The following is an 18,976-nucleotide window of genomic DNA, read 5'->3' on the forward strand; positions in this document are numbered from 1 at the left end:
AATTAGAAGCATCTGGGTTCTCTGTCTGCAAAGGTAAACTAGGCAGCATCTACATTTAACATACATACATGTACACATATATACATATACAGTTTATATAAGATAAATTGCTTAAATTTGGGGCATATCTTAAGAATCTTCTTCTTAAGCTTATCTAATGACCTTGTCAGTACTGTGCACTGTGCTGAGACCAAGGAAGACTGAAATCTCCTATAGGTACAGAAGTCTCCTTGGCTTGTTTGCCCCCAAATGCTGAGGGAATGCTAAACGTCAGTTCTGGGTGAAGCTGACCTGAAACTGGCAGCTGCTCACTCTGACCTGTCTGGCCTTTATGCCTGTGGCTGTGGATACTGTTGAAAGTCAGCATAGGCTTCTTACCAGGACCAACCTGGTTGTCTTCTGCTTACAGCATGGAGTCAATGAGGAGGGAGGGAATCCAATTCCTCTGGTCTCATGCCTGGCATACTCTGTGGAGAGGAACTCCTGCCCTGACATTCCCCAATCACAAACATGTCGGGGCAGCCCCACTGCTCCACCGTGTAGTAGCTCAGGGGGATTTGTTTGAATATTTGCTTTAGTTTGAATATTTATTTAGTTCAAAACTTCACTGTATTGCAGTAGTATTTGGGAAAAAAAGAAATTAAATACTGTAGTACTATAATGTTTTCTGATAGGGAATGAGTCTGTTCTTCACTCTCTCACTCTTTAATGAACCTCTTAGAAGCAAACACATGACCCATGAAATGGCACTACCCATTCTCAAAGGGAAAAAAACCCCTGTCTACAGAGAAAGGTGTGAGCTTATGCATCTGTGATTCAGTTAGTCTGTAAGGTACATCTCCACCTTGCCTTCTGTCTACACAAGGGAAGTATCTTGTACCAGACCCTATAAAGGGAAAGACTATAGTGTGTTGCAACTGCCTTTTCACCTGTGTTCTTTTCTGCAAAGTATTTCTTCACAAGCATATGGCCTTTTCTTCTCTTTCCTCCATGATGTGTATCATGTACTATAAACATGATCCTCGTACTGACATTAGTTCACTGATCAGGTCTGGAATCAAACGGGAGCTGTGGTCTCATTATCTACACCTTGCACAGTGCAATGTTTTATTAGTTGTAGTGGAATCCTACTGCAGTAATTTCCTACAGTGATAAGACACCTCCCTTTTCACAAAGCTCTTTCAAGTGGCACGCAGAAGTCTCAGTTGCTGATTTTATAGTGCCATAACCATTAACAGTCTGTCTGGGGATACCACTGTCTGAGGATAAGGCAGCACATTTATTACTCTGAACTGAAATGATTACTCGGAAGATCCTTGTGGAAAAACAAAGCATAAATTGAGCTTCAGCATATAACAGAGTGTACATCTACATTAATGTTTTTTCTAACATAAGTGAATACCGGTAATATGAAAGTATGGGAATTAGCTTTATGAGCTGTGAGGCAGTTGATAATTATCAATCCTTGACTGAGCACATCAAACAACATATGTGCGGCACTTCTATGATGATGCTATGGGACTACTGCTTTATGAGTGAATATTATTTATTAGAACTGTAATAATAGTTTGCATTTAACTAAGCAGGAATCATTTTAGAGAGCTATGGTCCTTCACATTTAAGATGCTAAAAGTTGTATACAGGACAATAATAGAGAGCTGCATATTCCAAAGAGAACCAAAGTTTATCCAAGAAGCAGGTTCACTAATGCTATGTCGAATTATAACAATACACCAAGGCTCAAAAGACCTATAGATTTTGCTGTCTTTCAGTCTTCTTTTTTCTGATTTTGGCCAATGTGGTTTCAATCCTACAAAACAAACAAACAAACAAAAAACCACTACTGGAAATAAATCAATATTTCTTCTAATATAAAAAGGAGCCTTGAGATAAGCTGTATAATCTGATCAAGATTATTTAGAACATATTTTACTAAAATATGCTTGTTTTCACATTACATCCTCCTCTAAATTAACACTTCATTTTTTTCCACTAGAACTATGCATGTCCCTTATACCTCTTCCTGCATCAAAATGGGGACATGAAAGATAACCAAGTTTGTAATTTTTTGGATCAGGTACTTTTCTTTAGTATTTTCTATAATATCTAGCACTGTTTAGTGAAAACCCCTGACTGGGGCCTATGGATATTACTGAAAAAACAAAAAATTAATATAATGAAGAAGACTGAGTAGTGTTGCACCTTGTAAACTAACTTGTTCAGAGAGCTACAAGCTCTCATAGGCTATACCTTAATTAATTTCATAGCTGTTTTATGGCATCTGATGAAGTAGGATGAACTAGTTATGAATTAATTTGCTACAGATGAGTTTATCTGTATGGTGTCACACTGACTTGTCTTCTGCCTAACTTCAGACTAACATGGCTAACTATTTCTCTCTACTTATTAATATAATGAGAAAGGTTTCAAGCCAAGCTGCTGCAAAAGGACTGTTGTTAAAAATATGAATGCATTAATAATTTCCTATAAACAGCAATTCACAATATGTTGTCCATAAAAGAGCTATTCCTATATTTAGATGTTATTTATTATCAGTAATAGAAATACTTTCAATCTTAACACCTGGTTGTTTTTGGGAATGAAGGACTAGCTGGAGAAAGTAGCCTTAGTTGCACCTTCTCCTTGTTCTCCTCTGTTTTCTGGGAGAAATCACCTCTAACTTTGAAATGTGGCTGATATACAATGTATATCTGTGCTGAAAGTAGCCACATTTGCTGCTTTAAATTTATGCAACTTTATTCATGACAAGTCATACTTGATGATTTCAGTGAGGTTATTGAAGGAGGATACTACTGCTAAACAAGAGTAAGAGTATATGTAACCAGCCCTTGAACATTACTGTACTCATTAGGACTAGAGGTAAGATTCAAAACAGGATTTAGGCAATCTAGACATTTTTTAGTTAGGAATGTTTGATTAAGCAGAGCCCCAACTAAACATTGATGCATATGAAGTGCTGTGGGATGCAGTGTTTATGTAGATGTGGACTTTAGTGACAGGAAAATGTAAGGCATCCCAATGCAATTTATACATTTTATTGAATAGGTATTTAATTAAAAAAGCATCAGCACCAAAGACAAGGACCAGAAACCAGAGCTCCCTCCCTCCGAGGAGGATGGAGGATTATGCAGCACAAAATCATATTCCCTATAGATTTCTTGCCTGATTCCATGAATTTTGTACTATGGGCTATCCCATGGGCCAACTTTAAAAGGCTGGATGCTACTCTCAGGTACCCCAGCCTCTAGCTGGGCAGTCAAGGCACTTTTGTGGGAAACAAGACATGGGTTCAAACTCTCTCAGCCTGAGAAGGACCTTAAAAACAGTTTTCCCACTTCCTTGGTATGTGCTCTTGCCACTAGGGTTTCATGCCAAAGGTGGGCTGTTCCTCCTCCTCTAGCAATTAAGCCTTGTCAGGGACTTTTAAGATCATGAATTCCATATTATCAAAAGCATCTAATTTAGGGTTATAGGGAAACCCAAGTCTGCCACCCAAGTCTGGGAAACAGCAGAATCACAGAAGTACTCACACTGCTGCGCCTCCTCTTTTCTATCCAGGTGTCCCCTGCACTTAGCCTGCTGGCTGTTGTGAATCCTGACTATGAGATATTTTAACAAGTTTCCCCATTCAAGGTATAAAGACCTAGAAGGGTGGCGGGGAGGGGAGGTAATCTTATTTCAATCCTGGGTAAACAAGCCAATTTACAACACTGCCCCGGTTGGGTCCCTTTTCAAACCTGGCTTACTTCTGCCTACAGCAGGGGTACACAACTACTGGCACATATGCCAGAGTGTGGCACACAAAGGCATTTTGCTTGGCACACATGCCTCAGGGTGGACAGCAAGGAAGGAGGACTGCGCTGCCACAAGAAGGATTGGGCCCCTTGTGGTTTCCCTGCCTTCCACTCCCTGCATACCAACATCTTACAAATTGGGGTTGTAGGTGCTTAGAAAATGTTGCCAACCCTTGCCCTGCAGAATCACTTAAGTGGCAGCCATAGGCTACTTACTGAATTGATGGAAAGTACCTTAATTGAGCCTGATCCGACACTGTCTTTCTTCTTGCATGTTCATTTACACCCACATAAAATGCTACTGTCTCACTTGCCCACTTTACTCAGGGGTAACTTACTACAGAGTTGCAGGGGAGTGAAGAATTGGGCCTTCCAGGCACCTTTCACTTATCAACAACTTGGCTCACTATAAACTACCCATGCTGGAAACCAAACAAAGCACTTCTTCAAGTTACTAGTGTGCTTGTAGTGCTTTCTCATTATCAGTATACCAGTGGAATGCCACATTTAATGGAAAAAAAAAAGTCCTGCACCCTCCAGAGGAGATTTAAAGCAACATCTCTATATGGGCTCTGCCCACTATGTCACAAAATAGGCATTATCCAACACCCCCGTCCAGTATTCCTTTTGAGGCTGGCACTCTGGGCAGCCAAGGGAGGGAGATATGTAAGACTAGGAGGACAAGAATAAGCTGGAGAGTATGTGGCTGGGTGACATGGATATTAGCCTGGAAGGGACCAGGCTCTTGGTTCTAGGCTGAACCCTTGCTTCAGTGGGACAAATTTCCCTACCATGCTGCTTCCCCATTCAATGACCACTAATGCAAGCAAATCTCAAAAGAAGTGGCAAAGAAGAGATGAGATAATGGTGTGGCAGTTACATTACTGTGCTAGGAAGTCAGGAGATTGAGGTTCAAACCCCTCTGAGTGGGAGAGACTTAGAACCTGGGCCTTTAGTTTCCCCTCACCACCCAGACTTTACAACCCATGTGTGGGAGGACAGTTCTCTTCCTCCTCCACTTTTTCCCAGACTTACACTCAACTGCTAGCACATGTAGGCCACGTATATCCATGCCAGTACACAGGCCTGCTTTATATGCTCTGTTTGTACATACTCGTGTGTCTACAGCATAGAGACAGGGCCAAGGACACTAAAGTATAAAGCCAGGAAACCATCATTTAGGTTCACAAAGGGAAACAGAATTCTATAAGAACTGGGCTGAACTCCAGGGGTGCCCATGATGTCCCTGGAGCCCCCTCAGCACTTTTCAACCTGGGTCACTTGGCAATCTCCCCTTCTCCTCATCTACCACACCTTGATGAAATGCTACTTTCAGGAAAGGGAGGCTGCCCAAGACCTTCCCAAGTCAAATCTCTTCATGAGCTTTAAGAGCTCATTACATGGTTTTGTCTACCCATTACATCATGTCCATGCCATGCAGATGTTACTCATTTCTCTATCTCTTCCTCTCTGCTGTTACTAATACCCCTCCTGGGCTATGGGCTCCTGGCCCCCTTGGTTTCTGGCTGTGACCCTGGTCTTTGGCACCTCTCTTTGGGCTGTGGCCCTGCTCTTAGGCCAGTTGAGGCTCATGGGCTCCCTTAGCCATGACAGTCTCCAGCTGTGGCCCTCCTTGGCCTTCAGCCCCCATCTCTGGGCCAGTGATAACTTTGGACACCCTGGCCCTGTTTATAGTCATCCCTCCCGGGCTACAGACCTCTTGGCTATCTGGCCCTGCTTACACTTTTCCCTCCAAGGCCCATATGTTCCTGAACTTCTTTACTCCCAGGACTCTTGGGATCCCCTCCTCCCCTTAGTCCCTTCCTGAAACCTCCAGAGTTGCTTATTCCAGCTCAGATGTTGCCCAGGAGTTCCTCTCTCTGTGGCTCTCATGGCTAGACTGCCTGACCAGCTCAGGCCCTGGGCTTGTATCCCACCAGCTTGGCCCCCTCCTGGTGAGGTGATTCTCTAATTGGCCCCAGCACACCTGCAGGCTGCTTCTCAGGTAGCTTGCCTTCTCTTAAAGTAGCAGGGGCACCAAGCCTCCTACTACATCCATGCCTAATGTTTTATAAGTCATGAAACAGAATCATACAAGCTAAAACCTTAATTAAGAATTCATTCAACAAGGAGTTAACCAAATAAAATTAGATACATTGGTTTTGATTAACCCTGTAAGACAAGTATTCCATTTATAGAAGGACCTCCATCTAATTGACCTTCCATCAAATTGCATTTATAGCAAAAGTAAGTATCCTCTCCATTTTTCTTAACTGGAACATACACTGAATAAACCTTGAGTTCAAAGACTGTTTCCAAATTAATAAGGCACTACAAACAGCAAATGAAAAAGATGATAACACAGGGACATATGAACTTATGAAGAGAAAGATAAATGAACACAGAAAAAGGAGTGGAGAATACAGATAAAAACTAAGAAGAAAGAAGAGATGAGAACAGAGAAAGAAAATTAATAAGTAACCTAAGTTACTGTAAGTGATGGAAAATATAAATCTATGGTATCTGACCATCTGCGTTTCTGAACTCTGTAGAATTATTGTGAGTTTTTTGTGAGTTAAGAAAGCATTAAATATCTCATTATACAACTAGGGGAAAGAAGTCAACTGACTCAGTCAAAGACACATTGACAGTCTATGACAAACTGAAAAAGTTAATAGAGTTAATAGAATCCCAGTCCAGTGCCTCAACACAGCATTCAGGTACACAGGTAGGACTTATCCCAACTGACTTCCTGCCCTTTGGAAGGGGGCTGGACCTGATGATCTCGCAAGGTCTCTTCGAGCCCTAATGGCTATGAAATCTATGACTTACACCTCAGAACATTAAAATACTCATTTGTTACAATCAGATTCATGCTTTCTGTACATTTTGATGGCCAGACTCCCAATTCTACCAAAATTTACCCTAAGTTCTTCTGCAGCTCCAAAATTCTTGTGTTAGAAAAGTTACTTCACCTCTGCCAAGAGGAAGAAACCTTTTACTGCCAATTGGCAGCTGGCTGAAGGTACATCTAGATGTTCATGCATTCCACTGCTCCTGCACTCCATACAGCAGGTTCTTCATGCAGCACTTCAGGATCTGGCAGCATAGTTGGTGAGTGGAGCTGCCAAAAGGGAGTGAATGTGAATGTAGTTTGGTGGTAGAACAGGGTAAAGTACAGAGACATCCCTAGGCAGTCCCTCACTTCAAGGATGACAGTGTTCCAGTAAATAGAGAAGTCACTGGTGGTCTATAGATGACTGAGGAGGACAATCCAAGATCTGTATGTTTGACTGAACATATGGCCAATAGTTCTGAAAGGAAGGAGTAGATCCTGGTAACATCATGTCTCTTTCCTCTGCATGTCTCCATAGTGAGGAGAGTTTGCTTGAAATGACTGATGCCCTGTCGTACATCACAGCACCAGTATGGATGATTCAATGCTCAAGTTTCCCACGTATTAATGTTAGTATCTCATTTCTTCAGATTGGCCTTCAAGGTGTCCTCAAATCTCTTTGCTCAAACTCTTCAGCTGTGACCATTGGTGAGTTGGGAGTATAGAAGGTGTTTCAGACTCTCGTTATCCGGCATCCTTATGACATGAGTTGGTGCCATACAAATATGGTTTTGATACTAGTAGTGTCTGCTTGAGCCAGAACACTGCTGTTCTTCTGTCCTTCCAGTTGGTACAAAGGATTTTCTGAAGACATCACTGATGGTAACATTCCAAAGCTTCCAGGTGTTTCCTTTATGTCGCCCAAGTTTCACAACCATACTGTACAATATGGTAGAAATGATACCAGCCTCATAGAGACATTTTTTATGGGTCCTGATATCATTTTCATTGAAAATAACAGTTTCATAGATATTGAGGCTGCACTGGCAGATTCATTCAGTGCTAAATAGCAGGTAGTTGAATATTCAATGTTGAATATCAGGTGACTGCCCAGTCAGGGAAAATACTCAGCATTCTCCAAGAATTGCCTTCTTATTGTAATATATGGGAGAGTAGCTGGACAATATGGGGTAGGTTGGTAAAGCATCTTACTTTTCATGAAGTTGATAGTGAGTCCAAGCATTTAATACTCGTCATGGTCATGTTAGATTTCCATCTGGAGTCAGCATCTAGTGTCACATGGACAGGAATCTGTATCAGCAATTAGATGTGGAATAGCTGCAATACAGATGGAAAATAGTGTTGGTGCAATCACACATGCTTGCTTGTCTCCAGTTCTAATAGTGAAGGGGTCTGTTTCCAAGCTACTGCTTAGGACAGCTGGTGTCACGTCATTGTGAAGAAGTGTGAGAATGGTAACATCTGATTCAGACATCTGAGTCTCATCAGGATCTTTCACAGGGCCTCTTTCTTGATTGAAACAAAGACCTTGTCAGATCAATGAAGGCCACATACAGACCTCTGTGTTGCTCATAGCACTTTTCTTGCAGTGATAGTATCACTGTGCTGGCTTTTCTCCTCAAATCTGAAGAATAATGTTGGCATTCAGCAGCTTGTCTAACTTCATCCCAACTATGCAGTTGATCTAATAAAAGATATCACCCAAAGCAATGCTTGCCTCTTGCATAATTCCTGGACCATTGCGTCTACAACATCACTTTAATACTATCACTCATGTTCCTTACATTACCCGAGTCATACTACTAAGTAAATACGGAATTTTCTTGCATACAGCATGCACCTTTCCCCCTCAAAATCAGCCACCCCAAAATGGAGTGCAAGTTTAAGTTGGGAAGCTGCTTTCTGGAAAAGAAGTATGCCTGGAGGCACTGTGAATGCCATACAGCTGCTAAGATGGCTACCACTTGTGCTTGGCTCAGCAAGCTGTAGGGCAGGGGCGGGCAATTATTTTGGGCAGAGAGACAGTTACTGAGTTTTGACAAGCCATCGAGGACTGCATGACAGGCAGCCAGGGGCAGATAAATATTAATTTTCTAAATTTTTTAGGGGCCCCATGAGCTGGATAGAATGGCTTGGCAGGCCGCGTCTGGCCCAAGGGCTGCATTTTGCCCAGCCCTGCTGTAAGGGAAAAAATTCTCCTCCATAATTATTGGCTCAGCATTGTAACTTGTGACTAAAGCAGCAAATGAGCTGCTGGTTATACTTTGATGAGGCTTGTGATACAGAAAAAACACTTTATTTACAGGTGTAACAAAGCCCAGGCTTTCTGTTACTTAGAGAGAAAAACAGCCTAGCAAGAGAGCTCTGCAGGCAGGCAGGGTGCCGCAGCTGCAGGCTGCTAGGGTGACTGGCTAATGAGGTAATTGGCCAGCTCCTGCAGCTGATCAGATGACCCGATGCAGGAAGCACCAGGGGAGCATATAAGCCCAGAGCTGGGGCTAGCAAGGGTAGTTTCTCCCTAGTGGCCACCAGAGAAGGAGCTTCTGCTCAGGGAAGTTGGAATGCTGGGTTAAGTACAGCAGGGGTTTTTCAAACTTTTTGGACCAGTGTGCTCCCAGCAGCTGGATGTGGAGCGGTATACCCCCAGTGGCTGCATGCAGAGAAGGGGAGGCAGCATGCAGCTGGACATGGAGCGGGGGGGAGGGGTGAGCCAGACACGGAGGGGTGGCGGTCAGCTGGACGTGGAGCAGAGCCGGGGGGGAGGTGGAATTGTGGGCAGCTGGACATGGAGTGGGATGAGGAGGGGTGGTACATGGCAGGATGTAGAACATGGGGTGTGGCATGCAGCCAGATGTGGAGCAGGGGGTGCAGCCAGATGTGGAGTGGGGGGAGGGAGAGGGGTGGTGCATGGGCAGATGCAGAGCAGGGAGGAAGAGTGGCATGTGGGGGGGATATCTGGCCAGCAGGCAGCACCTGCACTGTAGCATAGGATGGTATGTGGGGGTGCTCTGTCCCCACCTGTGCGTACCACTTAGGGCCTTCTCATGTACCCACAATTGACACCCCTTGAAGTACATACTTATCTTAAAGGGGTAGAAGGCTGCTGCATGTTATTATTTATGTTATAGCCCAGGGGCTTGTAGTTATGTTATGTTCACCATTGGTTTGTGAAAGAGGCTGTAGGGGAGGTGGAGGTCTCATTGGTGTCCTGGGGGCACTTGATCAGCTTGAGCCCTGCCAGCAGCAGGTTCAAGGCTTGACCACTAAGTGAGCCACAGAGGGGCCAGGGGCCCAGCACCAGCAAGGACCCATGCACAGAGAGGCCAGGGGCCCACTATACAGGAGCCAGGTGCTTGGTAACTTGTGAATGGACAAGGGAAGTTAGTGCCTTGAAGCTGGATCCTATCCAGTGGGCTTAGGCTGGTAGGCCTAGCTAGATTGAAGCGGCAGAGGCTAAGACCCCAACAAAGGGATATCATACTGGTAACACCCACGAGGCATGTGGCATGGTAAAGGGGAGATTATGGAGCCATACAACTAGCCCATAAGGCTTTGGGTGCCCAGCCAGGCACAGCAGAGTATAGCGGCCCAGGCAGGGGCTCAGCCAGTCGGACTGAGGCTTAGCAAAGGTCTGTGAGGCAGCCTCTCCCTTAATTTATCATTAAAGAAGGTGTGGCAGGAGAGACAGGGAGAGCACACTAGGGATGGTACAAGGCACGGTCACAGAGCCACCAGGGGGCATCATGGCCACCCTAGGACCCTGACATGCTACAACTGGAACTTATATAAAGAACTACATGAGCTGTGACCATTGGCGAGTTGCGGGGTATAGAACCTGTTTCAGGTTTGGAGATCCAGTGCATCAGAGCAGACTCAATTAATCAAGTCTGCTCTGCGTGTGAGCTGATGCGCCCTATGCTGCATCGCATGCATTTGTATAAATGGCAAAATCCATGTCAGCACTGAGAAAATGGTGGCAGTACACTTCAAAAGCATGTTGCTGCACTTTCTCAGTGCTGATGTGCATTTTGTCATTTATACAAATGTATGCACCACAGCACCAGGCACAAGCATGTGTGGAAACAGAGCCGTTCCTAGGGGTGTATGGGGCCTGGGGCATATCAGCCTGTGTGGGGCCAGGGGTTGGGGGTGACTGCCTGCAGAAGCCGGTGGCAGCACTGGCAGTGGGGGGGGAGAGGAGGGTGGCAGAGGAGCCCATGCCACACTGTCTGCAGGGCCCCTCAAAGTGCAGGGCCCAGGGCAGCCGCCCAGATTTTCTCCCCCCTCCTCAGGGACGCCCCTGTGTACAAATGCCCTAGTACTGTGTAACATTAAATCCTCATGGGAACACAGGGGGTCCAGAAAGTGTGGGATTCCAGGAGACAGCCTGAGTGAAGCAGCAAAACTTCTTGCCTCACCAGTAAGTTCCTACTTCCTGCTGCTTCCTCGGTTACCACATTCCCTAGCCACTCTGTTTCCAGGAGGACTTACTCCTCTCTCTGTCAATCACAGTTGAATTTTTTTTTCTGCCTTCCAAAACCAAGGTGTGCATTTTATTTGGGGATGTTTTGCATGCAAGAAAATATGGTAATGTTGGGACTTAGGGCGAAAAGGTTCATGTGATGTCTGGATGGGAAGCATAGAGACCCTGTAAAGGTCATAACAGAAGTCTGGCAAGTGACTTTACATAGGTTTTAGGCTGTCCATTGGCATAAACATGACAGACATGCATGTGGTTATCATGGGCTTTGTCTGCAAGTCATAAATTACTGAATGAAGGAGGGAACAGAACCTGTGTGCTGGCAGGTGAAGTATCACTGACCTGGAGTTGATCAGAGCTTCTATGACCTCTAAAGTCTGTTTTGTGAGAGATGACTTTTCATAGTTCAAAGGACAGCTAAATTTGAGAACAGGGAAAAAGCATGACCTATGGCTCTTTTGATCTCCTCCTCAGACCTTCATTTTATCAGCTACTCATCTAAGTATAGGTAGAACTGGATTCTTGGTCATCTGAAATATGCTGTCACTATTGCTACACATTCGAGAACACTCCTGGAGTTGTGGAAAGTCTGAAGGACAGACCCATATACTGACTAAATATATAATACAGCCTATGGGCTGGATAGATGATAATACTGCAGCAGGCTTCCTGCCAATCAAGAGCCATAAAACAATCTTCAGCTTGAAGGAGCAACATTTATTGAGGCTGAGTAGGGGGTAAGGTTTAGAATTGAGCAATACACTCAGCCAAATGAAATGGACTGATTAGATATGCTCGAATATCTTTTCTTGAGTGAAACCATCCTCAAAACACAACTTCTCAATCACAGCCTGCATTTCTAACTGATTGGCCAATGGTTGGAGGCACAATCTTTTGGGTTATTAGTTGGCATACCTTGATTATGTTCTTGAACTCCTCATTACTTTGGAGGAAGACTACCACTCACCCTCAGAATGGCATGTCAGCCATATACAGATGCAATAAGGCCAAGAAGTCTGATTTCCTCCCAAGCATATTGAGACATTTTGGGTCTTTGTCCTTCAGCAGATTTGTTCAAAATCTACTTTATTTTTACACTCTACACAACTATGAAGCCTAAACTGGGGAATGTGCAGAACTATTCAAAAAGTATTCTAAACAGAATAACTTCTCTTAACATATTTCATCATTGTTGTATAGTGGCTGGAGTCCATCACAGGACTCTAGCCGAGTCTAGCAGTTCCTCATTAATGAGGACAATCCTCTCTGGGACAGGAATTGACAGGATGTTAAATAGCTTGAGGGATTTTTGAGATGATAAAGTCTTCATCTGCAGCACTTTAACAACCTGGGTGTTGTGTAATATTGCTCCCCGAGTGGAGGATACAGCTTTATCTGGGAATGACAAAGAGAGCTCTTTTGGTGGTGAGAAGGAGCATTGATGTTATTCAGTCCCTTAATCTGCTGCTTACTATTCCTGAACCTATAGTCTAGCTAGGAATGCCACTGGAGAAAGAGAGACTTTTTCAATGTTGAAGACCAGTTCTTGATACCAGTTATGTAGACCCTGATATTCTCAATAGGTCTGTGGTGGCATGCTTATGATTGACCCATGGGTTGTTTGCTATATGAATATCAGTTTGGATGGGATTGTGGTATCTGGGGCTTGTAGAACCATTCCAGAGGTAATTCAACATGGCCAGATGTTCATTTGAAGTGTTCAAATTTGGCACTGTCCCTACCCCTCCCTTCAGAGTTTCAAAATGGCCAAGGTGGCATGCAGTGGCCAAGGAACTGGAAAGTAGGAATCCCTGTATGTCCTTTGGCCTCTAGAGGTTCCTGACATCCTCTGGAGCCTCGCATGGGTAGACAGCAGAGCACGGTGGGATATAGACATTGTTGGGATTTCTCTATTTACTGGAAGACTCTCACCTTCATAGCAAGGAATGCCTAACGGATGTTTATAATTTACCCTGTTTTACCACCAGACTGCAATCACATCTACACCCTTCTGGCAGGCGAGGACACCTTGAAGGCCAGCCTGAAGAAATACAATACTAACATTAATACCTGGGAAACTTGAGCATAGAATCATCCATACTGGCGATGTGGTGTACGGCAAGGCATCAGTCATTTCAAGCAAACTCTCCTCACTTTGGAAGCAGGCAGAGGAAAGACACATGGCGTTATCAGGATCTACTTCTTCCTCTCAGAACTATTTGCCACATTCATGAACATCTACATGTACCTTCAGCCAGCTGCTAATTGGCAGCAAAAGGTTTAATTCCTCTTGGCAGAGATGAAGTAACTTTGCTAACAGAAGAACTTTGCAACTGCAGAAGAACTTAGGGTGAATTTTGGTAGAATTGGGAGTTTGGCCATCAAAATGTATACAACACTTGAATTTGATTGTAACAAACAAACATTCTAATGTTCAGAGGCATACGTCCCACCTGTATTCCTAAATGCTGTGTTGAGGCACTGGACTGGGACTCTAGAAACCTATATTAACTTTTTTGGTTTGCTACAGACAGTCAATGTGACTTTGACTGAATCAACTGACATGTTGGGATGTAGACATGCCCACAGAACATCTCAGTCCCATTGTCCACAAACATGGTTCTGCCCAAGTCACTCCTAAGCATATTACCTAGCTATCCTGAAACCCCGCTAAACACAGCAAGTACAGTATTTAGCTTCAGGGCTAGTCATAGCTATCCAAAAGGATTCCCTTACCACCCCTGCTCTCCCCAGAATAAATTACACTTTGGCCTAAGGGAATCAGTTGAATGAAGTGACAGGAAAACTTGAGAATCTTATCAACTGCAATCCTCACTGGAATGAAATGGACACATCTACTTCAATTTCCGAAAAAGATTCAGCAATCATTGCATGTATAAATGCTGACATGTATAAATGCCATGATGTTCAAGATGACAAAGCTCAAATATGAATAAATACATGACCCTTTAACCAACGTTAGAAAGAAGCCCATAAGGTTACTGAAGATGAGAATGCTAGACACCAAGTATTAAGATACGTTCTACTTATGCCATACAAAAAGGATACTTGACACTATGTGCAGTGTATATAAACAATTTGCACAGATCCTCGTGTCATATCAATGTGAGTTATTCTTGTTCTCTCAGATAACAGACAAGCATAACGGCACTAGTGAAACTACACTAAGTTGTACAGCTTAGGCTCTGAAGAGTTTTCATTTGTTGTTATTGAAGTTGACATTGTTACCAAGATTTGAGTGAAATTTCTTATTACTGAAGTTTATATGCTCAAGTGAGCAGAAAAGAAAGAAAACAGTTGTAAAAAAGAAGCCAACAGATCAGCCATAAGGGATGGCCTGTCAGTTGAGCTATGACCCAGTTAACCCATGTATTCTGCTACTTTTCTATTTACAAAAAAAAAAATGGCATGAAAAATCACACCTAGGTCTCAAGCTTCCAAAAAAAATTTGTGAAGTTGACAGTGCCACACTGACTAATACACCTGCATGGAAAAAAAAAATCTGGTTTAGCCACCGTATTGATGGTTTAAAAAAATTAAACCATTTGATTCTAGATGACTAATTAAAAACCTAAAAAACAATCAAGTCTTTTGCTGTTGCTAGTTTTAGGCACAACGCTAAAGTTTTACTTTGAAAAGCAGCCCTATAAAATTTGAGGACTTCCATGTTAACTGGGACCCACTGATTCTGTATCAAATTTCAGCAGTTTAAATCTTTAAAAAAAGAAGTGTGTCCTACTCCTGTATAACAGACAGGCCTGCAAACTCAGCTGACATTCCAAATGTCAAGCTGTGTTCTTTCCATCTCACACCTCAGCACCAGTGGAGATTCTGCAGACCAAATTATAACCAGCTTTACTTGTGCAGCTATCTGGTCTTAATATTATGCCCTCAGCTACAACTATGCACCCAATTAGCTTTCAAAGGATCCCCAAAGAACCCAGCTTGACTTCCAGAGCCCAGTTAGAGTTTGTACCTGACATTTAGTGAAAGAATCCTTACAAATAAAAGTAAATCCATATCAAATTTGAGAAGCACAAAAAAGAATCAAAAAAATCCCTCAATGACATTCTTCCAAAGTCATTTTTTAAGATGAAGATTTGTTTATAAAAATAGCTTAAAAAATAGTTGTGAGAACCCTTTAAAAATTAACATGGCTCTATGTGTTACCTGGTTTCCAGTCAATTTATGAAATGGTTTTCCAGTTCTGAAGAATGTATCATGAGTTTCCAACAAAAAGGATGATATAGCTGAATATGTTGGTAGACAGAAAAGACATGCTAAATTATTAACGCAGCATCATCCTTAGAAATAACCAGGACAGGCAAAATTTCAGCAGGAACTACCCAGAAAGAGCATCCTTTACCAGTCTTAGACCCAAAAGCCTGTACATAAATGCAAAGCGTAACCGCAATCCTGCTGGTATATGGAATTTTGTGCTGCTCTGTAGCTATGCTACATCCTTACATTTGAGGGGAATCTTAAATCTGACGGTCCTCCCCTGCCCCTCCGAACCTGTGTATAAGGACAGGCCTCCAGGCGGTCTTAATCCTTGTAAACTTGCCCAGAAAGAGCCAGAATCTGGGCACAGACATTTAAAATCTTTGGTAATATGATAATGGCGCTCTCTCTCTATCACGTACAAGCCTAAATCTGGTCCAAACTAGGAATGACCAAAAGTCATTACCAAATAATGGTTGTTTAAAGGCTTCTGTACATGGAAGTGGAGAATACCACCTTTATTCTCCAGTCCAGACCCCTACAATTGCAAACAGCCATATACTAAGCTCTACATAGTCCACAAAAATACCTGCTCAGTCTCCTTCCACACCACAAAACTTCCACTAACAACCTACAGTAAACTTAAGACCTTCAGACCCAAATCCTATTTCACTGTTTTGCAACTGGTGCATACGCGGGGGTTTAGATTCTATTTCCACCTGTGACAGAACAGGATCAGCTGGGTAAAAGCACCTTAGGGAAGAGAAAAAGAAATGCACACTTTTAGCCTAAGATGCTAGTGAAGTGATTCTCAACCACAGTGCCATGGCATCCTGAGGTGACTTGAGATCCTTTCAGGGGTGCCTGTGAATCACATTTGCACATGATTCACAAGATAAAAGTAATGATTTCAAATAAGAATCCATAATGTTAAAAGTTCTGGTTTGTTACTGTCTTTCTGAGTTCTTTGCAACAGAAAAAATGCTGTATTTTTCCATAGCCAAAAATTAGTAAAAACTACAAACTGGCATTTCTTGAAGGGTTCCTTGAGCCTAAAAATGTTGAGAACCATTGGTCTAGTGTTTAGACTACTTACCCAGAAAGTAGGAAACCCAGGTTTTCCACCCCTGAACCCTACAATGCCCTGAGGGTGTAGGTTAAACCTGCATCTCCTGCTTTCCAGCGAAGTGATCTAACAGTCCATGCACTAGGTACTGCCCAAAACACATTTCTTTTGAAGGTAGCTCTCAAGGCAACCCAAGAGGGAGAAGATACATGGGGCCAGAGTGAAAGAGTGAAATATATTGAGAGTAGAGGTATGGGGGCAAAACCCAGGGCCCTCTCTTTTTCAGGGAAGCATCCATCTTACTGATCTAACATTTGACCAGAAGTTAATCAGTCTGGTTCTGAACACGTGAGCAAGACACACCAGATAGGTGTACCCAGGAGGTTTCTTAATATCAACAGAAACAACAGCAGACCCTAGGCACTCTCCCATCTCTAGCTGTGGCCAGTCCATGAAATGAAAAAAGGTAGTAGTTTTTTTCCTGTTTCTTACTGACAGAGGTCCAATATCACAAAATCCATCATCACAATTTGATATTCTTAAAAGAGGGGTATGCCTAAGTGAGAATGGAAACTTTTTCATAAGAACGTAAGAACTGCCATTTACTGGGCACATCTACACGTGCCCCGCAGTGTGCAGTTGTTGCTGCACCATTGTTTAGTATTTGATTTAGGAAGTACTAAATGATGACACAGTAACAACTATTACTGAGTCGTCTTAGTGGCACACAATTATTTTTAGCAGCCATAGTGACACATTATAGCGAGGCAGCTTGTCACTACGGTGACGTAGCATCACGGTTTGTGCTCACGTGTAGACATGCCCATTGAGTTGGATCAGAGCTCTATCTTGCCCAGTATCCTGTGTCACACAGTGGCAGAGAATGGATCCTGAAAGGGGAGTGAACTGGGTATGACCAAGGTTTTTCCCACTGTTCCTCTCTCACGTCCAGACCTCAGCATTTAAGGTCTAAGAAGTTCCAATTCCGAGCGTGTATCCCTAACTCCCATGCTCCATAGCTACTAATCCCCTTTTCCTCTAAGAATCTGTCAAATCCTTTCTTGAATCTGGCTGAACAGTCAGCTTCCACAACAGCTGGAACAGCTCCACATTTTAATGACAGCCTATGTGAAAAAGAACTTGCATTTGTTAGTTTAAACTTACTGAGTAGTAAGTAGTAACTTACCTAGTTTAAAACTTGCCTGCTAGTTTTATTTTGTGACACCTAGTTCTTGTATTGACAGAGATCATAAATAACAACTCCCTATTTACTTTCTTTCACCACAAAGTATTTTGTAAACCCTTATCATGCCCCACCCCTCAAGCACCTAGACTCTTTTAATCTCTCATCGCCTGGAAGCCCCTCCACACAACTAACCATCTCTGTTGCCCTCCTCTGTACCTTCTCTAGTTTTTCTATATCCTTTTTAAGATGTGGGGACCAGAACTGAGCAAAGTATTCAAGATGTGGAAGCATCAAAGATTTATAAAGGAACATAATGATACTTTCAGTTTTGTTTACAATTCCCCTCTTAATAATCCCTAACATTTGATTTGCCTTTTTGATGGCTGCTGAGCACTGAGCACAGTCATGTTCCACAATGACTGGTCCACAATAACTCCCAGATCTCCTTCCTGTGTGGTAACTAGGGGTGCACTGATAAAGACTTTCTTGGCCGATACTGACAGCCAGTTATTAAACAGCCATGTCGGCTGATGCTGATCTGATTGCCAATTTACAGGATTGTAGCCGGGCAGTTTGGAGAGCAGGGTCCTGCTGGTAAGTCTGTTGGAGGGAAGGGACATGGGGAGGGGGCAGATCAAGGCCCCACGCTGAGGCAGGGAGTGGGGCAAGGGTAGGCGCTGCCCAGCTAGGGTGGTGAATGCGATGCCAGGGCCGGGATGGAACTGTTGGCAGCTCGTTCAAAGAGTGCAGTGGGGGTGGAGAGAAGGGCCCTGCTGCTGTGCACACCCCTGGGGGAGGCATGAGGGTAGGCTGCCTGCTGCAGGCTCAGGGCCAGGGACTGCACCAGCCTCTTCCTCGGGGAAGGCTGGACCAGGGCTGAGCTACAGCCACCCCAAAATTCCCTGTAGTCCCCGCTTCCAGCACCATTGTCACCTGCCCTGCCCACTCAGAGCCCAGCCCTGGTCCAGTCTGCTCCACTGCGAAGAGGCTGGTACAGCCCCAGGCCCTGAGCCCACAGTGGGTAGCCCACCCTTGACCCGTGCAGAAATCTGGGGTGGCACATGCCTCCCCTGGGTTTCACACAGCAGCAGGGAGCTGCCCCTCTCTCCATCCCTCTCCCCCCATAATGAGCCGCCTACTGCTCCATCCCGTTCCTGGCCCCAGGCTCACACTCACCACCTTGGCTAGGCAGTACCCTCCTCCCTCACTGTGGAGACCTCAATCTGCTCCCCTCTCCCCTTCCCCCCTAACTTACCAGCAGGACACTGCTCTCCACACTGCCCAGCTGCATTTCTGACCATGTGCAAGCTTGCGGCTGTACGTATGCACA

General features: G+C 43.9%; 1 protein-coding gene across 12 annotated transcripts in view; it reads right to left on the bottom strand.

Moving 5' to 3' along the window:
* LOC149864679 (uncharacterized) overlaps positions 1-18,976 on the bottom strand; it is a 105,911-nt gene that overhangs the window by 24,833 nt on the left and 62,102 nt on the right. The window contains exon 1 of one of the 12 annotated variants that reach the window (XR_016442227.1): positions 6,791-6,811. The exons of the other annotated variants lie outside the window; for them this stretch is intronic. The gene's annotated coding sequence lies outside the window, so the exon portion shown is untranslated. Of the gene's footprint in view, positions 1-6,790; positions 6,812-18,976 lie in introns of those variants that run through there. 12 annotated transcript variants of the gene reach the window in all.

Source organism: Crocodylus siamensis, chromosome 5, assembly GCF_052110815.1.
Source record: "Crocodylus siamensis isolate JL-2025a chromosome 5, ASM5211081v1, whole genome shotgun sequence".
NCBI lineage: Eukaryota > Metazoa > Chordata > Crocodylia > Crocodylidae > Crocodylus > Crocodylus siamensis.